Here is a 7,500-nt window from a genome sequence, read left to right as displayed (position 1 = left end):
AATGTTGCTGCTGAGTCGATAGGTGCATCGGCGATGAAGGCACTCGAGAGACCGTCAGTGCGTTGTACATGTAGTGCTTCGCATAATGACGAGGCCCGTGATTAAGCAAGCGGGCTGTGGCGTGTTCTTGTGCAGTATTGAACATGCTGCACTACTCCCATCCGGGGGACTGTTGTCACTTGTGGCTTCAGTCCCCCGCGTTACGTTATGCGGTTTTTCTGGTCTGACTGGAATGCCGCATTTTCGTTATCTGAACACGCCACAAAGCAACACGCCGACGGAGTGAATGCTGCCGAGTTGACGGATGCATCAGATGCATCGGCGATGAGGGTATTTTGAGACCGCCAGTGCGTTGTACATGTAGTACTTCGCATAATGGCGAGGCCCTTGAACTAAGCATACGGGCTGTGGCGTGTTCATGTACAGCATTGAATATGCTGTACTACTCCCTACCGGGGGACTGTTGTCACTTGTGGCTGCAGTCCCCCGCGTCACGTTGTGCGGTTTTTCTGGTCTGACCGGAATGCCGCATTTTCGTTGTCTGAGCGCGCCACGTAGCAACATGCCGCTGGATCTAGAAATCGGGATGCAACCAATCACCTGGGCAACCCAGGCCGCAAGGGGCAAACGTGCCCTAGCCACACTTGAGCCTCCACGAAAAAGGTACCGCTGGATAGCTCGTGTTCTCAAAACGCAGCGAACCGAACGAAGTGTGGTGGAGAGGAAGAGGCAGCCTCTCCGACTGCTGTCTCCCGCGTGTTTGCCGTGCGTGGCGACCCTTGTCGTCGGAAAAGAGGATCCTGGGATCTGAGGGGGCCCTCTCCTGCGGGTGAGACGTCCCCAACACGTACCTTTGGCCTCTGCTTCGGCTAGATGGGAGGCTGGACGAGAAAAGCAGCCCTGGTCCAGTCAATCGGCTTGGAACGACCATACGCTTCGGCGAGTGGGTTCTGACGGGCGAGGACGCGGGCTGGGTTGAGCAATCGGCCCAGTCAGCAGACTATGTCCGGTGCGTAGCCCTAACCCAGCCTGATGGCGGGTTCCAAAATGTGTGGGTCGGTGGTGGCCGGGGAGCGTACTGGATGAAGGCAAAGATCTAACTATGGGATCTAAATTGAAAGTACAAATTGAACGTTCGAAGTCGGCGGGTCCAGCTCCTACTCGGAGTGAAGCCGTCGCCACAGACGCGGAAGCTACAGCAGCAGCTGTTAGCCCTCCTGCGTCTGCGAAAAAGACAAGGTCCGGGAAGGTGCTGAACATCGCCAATCCTCGTGTGACCTTGGAGAGATGCGTGACACCCACGCGAGCGGTCTCGGTGAAAACTGAGGCCACGGTAGAAGGCGCGCCGGACACCGGTAACGTGGGGACAGCGCCCAAGTCGGGGGACTCCCCCAGCCGCAAGGCTGGGAAGGAGAAACCCAGAAAAATCGAATCAGTCAAAGACACGCTCGTGAAGGTGCAACCGGCACCCGTGCGTGTCGAAGACCCCGAAGGTGGCGGTTGGAAAACCGTCACCAAAAAGTCGAAGCGTGCCAAGCCAGTCGCACCTACTGGCAAGGCCGCAGCAAACCAGGCCAGGAAATCGAAGGGGACGGTTTCCGGGCACAAGGTACGGCCTCTCGATCTCGTGAGAGACGAAGCCTTCAGGCGAGTATCGGAGATACGGACCTTTTGCTTTCGACCCGAGTCGAAAGTCAACAAGGAGTCCGGGTCGAAGATACTAGCAGAAGTCGGAGCACTCAACGAGTTGGTCCAGGAGCTGATTCAACGAAACAGCTTCGTCGAAGGGCAACTCGCCGCGGTCAGGGCGGACCTAAAAGCGCGTCCTGCCGTAATGAGTGCGGCGCGACCTGGGCCGTCCAAGGGAACCCTCCCGAAGACGGTCTCCAATGCCGCGCAGTTGACCTACGCCCAAGTGGCAAAGGTCAACCAGTCAGCGACTCCGGAGGCGAGAAGACCACCGACACAATACGTGGTGCGTATCTTCCCGCCAAAGGATAAAGGACAGAACAGCGATGCTACTAAGAGAGCTGTTCTGTCGATCGTAAAACCTGCGAAGGAGGCGATCCGTGTCAGATCGGTTCGACGCATCCACTCCGGTGGCATCGTCGTCGAAACCGATCGCAAGGAGGACCTAAAAGCCTTCGTAGGCAATAAGAAGCTGGCGAGTGCGGGACTGTCCGTCTCCTTGCCCAGCAAACGGGACCCCGAGGTCCTGATTTATGACATTCCGAAAGGGATGGGCAAGGAGGAAATTGCCTCCAGTCTTTGGAGGCAAAACCTCTCTGAGGCGTCCCAGAAGGATGTGCCTTCGGGTGTTCGGGTCAGTCGCATGGCTGGCAAGACCCCGGAGACAGCCAACTGGGTAGTGGCCGTCAGTCCGCAGATTCGTCGGCGGCTGGCGCAGAGAGGGGACCGGGTGTACCTCGGGTGGAGTTCCTGTCGTGTGCGGGACTTCATACAGGTCACCCGATGCTATAAGTGCCAGCGCTTCGGGCACACGGCGAAGCGCTGCAAATTCAAAGAGGATGTCTGCGGACATTGTGCCGAAAAAGGGCACGGGTATGCGCTCTGTAACAGGAAGAGCAAGCCTCCGGTTTGCTCCAACTGTAAAGACAGAGGGCGACCATCTGAGCATAAGTCGCGAGACCCGGCCTGCGCCTCCTATCAGGAAGCGCTGGTTTTGGAGATGTCTCGTATAAGACGCGAATAATAATTTGAATCTCGAATGGATAGTACAAACGACCGGCGACGCTCGAGAGTCATACGGGTCATGCAGCATAACATGCAGCGGGCCCGAAATGTGACCGACGAAGTCCGGACTGAGATGCATAGGCGAGGGGTAGATGTGTTGCTTGCACAAGAGCCATATAGCTGGCGGGGTACTGTGCCCGGGCTAGGCTTGAGAACGAGGCTGATCACGGCAGGCGAACCGGTGATGGCTGCAATAGCGGTCAGAAACCCGGATCTAACCGTGGTCAAAGTCTCTAACTTGTGCGACACGCATTTGTCCTGTGTCAGCATCTCGGGTTCGTTTGGGAGCTTCTTCCTGATCAGCCAGTACTTTCAATGCTCCGATGACGTTGAATCAGGTCTGGCGCGATTGGAGAGAGCTCTTTCCGCACTTAAGCATAACCGAGTCATTATCTCTGCCGACGTTAACGCAAAATCAGCCCAGTGGGGCAGCGCGGAGACGGACGTGAGAGGCCGTAAACTCGAAGAGTTTATCGTGAGCCATGGCTTGGTTGTCTTGAACGAGGCTGGAAACGCTCCGACGTTTTCCAGCCCTAGTGGACAGTCATACATCGACGTCACACTATCGACACCTGATATTTGCGACAAGGTGCGAGGTTGGAAGGTCCGCGAGGACCTGACGACCAGCGACCACCGAGTCATAGAGTTTTCTTTGAGTTTTTGCGCCGAGGACGGTGCTGCCGAAATTAGTAGCAACAGCAGCACCAACCGGAACGGATTATTACCAAGGTTCCGACTCCGAAGCGCAAAATGGCCCGAGTTCGACAAGGCGCTGCAGGAAAGTAAGAGGAGTATATCCCCCGATCCATTGAACAATAAGGGGGATGTCGAACATCTAGCACAGGAGATCGAAAGAATGATCGTCCAAGCGTGCGACTCCTCGATGCCAACCAAGCAGTGGCATTCAAAATCCGTCCCATGGTGGACGGCCGACCTGACGAGGCAAAAGAGGCGAGTCTACAAACTTAGACGAGCCTCGCAGAACGCAGCATGTTCAGAGGAGCAGAGGGCGGCCAAGAGGACCGAGTATCTTAAACAGAGAAAGGCCTACAAAGCCGCCATCAAAGCTGCTCGGTCGCACAGCTGGCGTGCATTCGTGACCGAGCAGGGAAACAAGGAACCCTGGGGCCTCATTTATAAGATCACGAGGCAGAAGATGACAGCCAGCACGGTCATCTCGAATATAAATCGTAACACTGCCCAGGGTTACACCACAGACTGGGACTCCACCGCTTCCGCGCTGCTGGAGGGGTTAATTCCGGACGATAGCCCCGCGAATGACTCCCCGGATCATGCGCGAGTCAGGAGGGAAGCTGCCATCGAGCCGGAGAGTGAGGACGCCAGTCCCTTCACCCTCTCGGAGCTCAGATCGGCGGTCAACCGACTGAAGAGCGGCAAGTGTCCAGGCCTAGATCGGATCGAGCCGGAGATTTTAAAACGTTCGTGTAATACAATCTCACGCGAGCTCCTCCGACTCTACAACGGATGCCTGGCACACGGAGTCTTTCCCGTGGAATGGAAAGTCGGGTCCATCATTACCATCCTTAAAGGACCCGAGAAACCTGAAACGGAGATAAAGTCCTACAGACCAATATGCTTGCTTTCGGTCGTAGGCAAAGTCTTGGAGAAGCTAATCGCTACGCGATTAGCTAGTTTGTTTTTGCACCCCGACTACGCCTCCGATCGGCAATACGGATTCAGGCCGCATCGATCCACGACTGATGCCGTGGTAAAGATGAGGGAGCTTGCGTCCGGTCGAGAGGAAAAGTACGTCGTGGGTCTGCTCTTCGACATTGCTGCGGCCTTTGATAATGTCTGGTGGCCAAGCATACTCAACGCGTTGAGGAAGCGAGGCTGCCCAAAAAACCTACTTAGATTGGTGGTCGACTACTTCGACGGCCGCGTGGTGACTATGGTGTCTGATCGCGGTGCAGTGCGGAAGAAAGTCACTAAGGGCTGCCCACAGGGATCGATTCTTGGTCCGAGCTGTTGGAACTTAGTCTTCGACGAGGTTCTACAGCTCTTATCGAACGCCGGGCTCGCTTGCGAGCCCATCGCCTATGCAGACGACCTTCTTGTCTTGATCTTCGCGAACAGCAGGAAGGGTCTAGAAAGCAATGGCCAATTGGTTGTGGACACCATTTCTCGCTGGTGCGACCAGCAGAAATTGTCGCTGTCTGCGACCAAGACCGAGATGTTATTCTTAAAAGGCTCTCTCGACAGAGAGAGGCCACCTGTGATAAAAGTAGGAGGTCGGAATATTGCCGCCAAGGACTCTGTGCGTTACCTTGGCGTGCATTTTGACTCTAGACTGGGTATCCATTCCCATGTCGAGTATTTGAATGCCAAGTCCTTGCGAACGTTTAATGCGCTAGCAAGGATTGCTAAGTCGAACTGGGGATTGGGATATCGGACGATGCGTACTTTGTACCGCGGCTTGTTTGTCCCAATCGTCACGTATGCTGCCGCGGGCTGGGCAGACCGCCTCACCTCTGGGACGAGTAAAGTGCTCACCAGGGCGCAGAGGCATGTTCTGCTTGGCTGCGTCAAAGCCTACAGGACAGTCTCCACTGATGCGATCCCCGTGATCGCCGGGGAGATACCTGTGGACTTGGCGATAGCGGAGTTCAGCTGCGTGTACAAAGCCAGGAAGAAACTCGGGTTCCAACATGGAACCTATCAAGTGAGTCAGGCCGAATTGGCTGACGAAGTCGTCACCGAAGCCCAAGTTCGCAGAAGGCTGAGGGAGGCGACTTTAGAGATGTGGCAGCAGAGATGGTCGTCCTCGACGAAGGGTAGGGAAACCTTCCAATACTTCGGCGAGGTATCAGACCGTCTCTCAGCGAGCTGGATCAGAGTCGACCATGATGTAGCGCAGTTCTTGAGCGGACACGGAGACTTCCGTGCGAAGCTCAAGACGTTCGCCCTGGTCGACGACGAGTTGTGCGAATGTGGGGAGGAGGAAACTCCAAACCACGTCCTCTACGATTGTCAGCGTTACGTAGAGGACAGGGAACACCTACGCCAGGCGGCGATTCGAGAAGGATTTCAGTGGCCAATCGACAAAGCCAGCCTGGTGTCAGAGCAGCTGTTTCAGGAGTTCCGAAAATTCGCACGATCCGTAAGCAAGACTAAGAAGCGAACATAGAACGAAACTGCATACGGAGCGTGGACTCGTCCAGCTCCGTTGATGTACGGCATGCTGGGCGAACCCCTCGGGGTTCGTCCCCTCGGGCCAGGCTGAAGCCCCTCTTGCGGAGATAAAAGACTTTAACACTACTCCGTAAGAGTGCCTGGATTGGGTTGGACTCGAGGTGGCAGTGGGAGTAGCACGCTGTCTTCCCCTGATACGATGGTGAACGAAGGTAGAGCCCGAACACCAGGCACAAGTCGCAAGAGCGGCCGGTATGGTCCACCAAGGACTTAGGTACGGCCCGTCTCTCAGAGACCACAGTTTGACGACAACACTAACTGTCCCTATCTACTGCACGAGGAGGTTCACCCCGGACATGGCCCTGGCAACCACGGGCGCGACAGACGTCGCCCCAACATGGGGAGCTGCCGCGAGGGCCCTCCTTGACGCCCTCGTGCCGGACGACACCCCGGACACCACTCGGGAGCAGGAGCACCGGCGCGCCGAGGTGCTCGCCCCTGCAACGGCGCCGGACACGCCCCCGTTCACGGAGGGGGAGCTTTGGGTCGCGGTCTCGGGCATGAGGAACGGTAAGGCCCCCGGCATCGATGGTATTGAGGTGGAGGTCCTCAAGGCTTCGTACGAGATCATTCGCGGTGACCTCCTGGAGGTTTACAACGCGTGCCTCCGGCGCGGAGTCTTCCCCGAGCAGTGGAAGATCGGCTCCATTCGCGCCCTCCTAAAGGGACCTGGCAGGGACGCTGGTGACCCGGCGTCGTATCGGCCGATTTGCCTCCTGCCGGTGCTGGGGAAGTGCTTCGAGAGGCTCCTCCTTAAGAGGCTCGAGCCTGTGCTGCTGGACCCCCTACACGCGAGTGCGGACCAGTACGGATTCAGGGCCGGGAGGTCGACGACGGACGCCATACTGGGAATGAGGGGACTGGTCGCTGCCTCGGGTCGGAAGTATGTCCTGGCGCTCCTCTTCGACATCAGGGGGGCCTTTGACAATGTCTGGTGGCCCAGTGTCCTGCACCACCTCAGGGTCAGGTCCTGCCCGCGGAACCTTTATGCGGTGCTTGCGGACTACCTCCGGGACCGCTCGGCGGTTCTCATCGGCAGGCACGAGCGGGTCAGCAAGGCGGCCACTAAGGGATGCCCCCAGGGCTCAATCCTGGGACCGGGACTATGGAACCTGGTCTTCGATGACCTGCTCCGGGAGCTGCGGAGCGCCGGGACCGGATTCGTGGCGTATGCTGATGACCTGCTGGTCATAGTCGACGGGGACAGCCGCGCCCACCTTGAGCGTGCCGGTCAGGCGATCGCGACCACCATCGAGGAGTGGTGCACAAGGGAGAAACTCGCGCTGTCCCCCGGCAAGTCCGAGATGATTCTGTTCAGGGGTTCGCTGGATGTCAGGAGGCCGCCGACCATCAGGGTCGGGGGAAAGCAGGTGCGCATGGTCAGGTCCGTCCGGTACCTCGGCGTGCATTTCGACGAGCGTCTGAGGGTCGCCACACACGCCAGGGCTATTAGGACCAAGACTATGGAAAAATTCGGCGCCTTGCTTGCCGTGGCCAGGCGGGACTGGGGCCTTAAACTCAGGTGCACGCTCA

The sequence above is a fragment of the Megalopta genalis genome, unplaced genomic scaffold (assembly GCF_051020955.1).
Source record: "Megalopta genalis isolate 19385.01 unplaced genomic scaffold, iyMegGena1_principal scaffold0379, whole genome shotgun sequence".
Lineage (NCBI taxonomy): Eukaryota > Metazoa > Arthropoda > Insecta > Hymenoptera > Halictidae > Megalopta > Megalopta genalis.
This window is presented reverse-complemented; position numbering follows the sequence as displayed.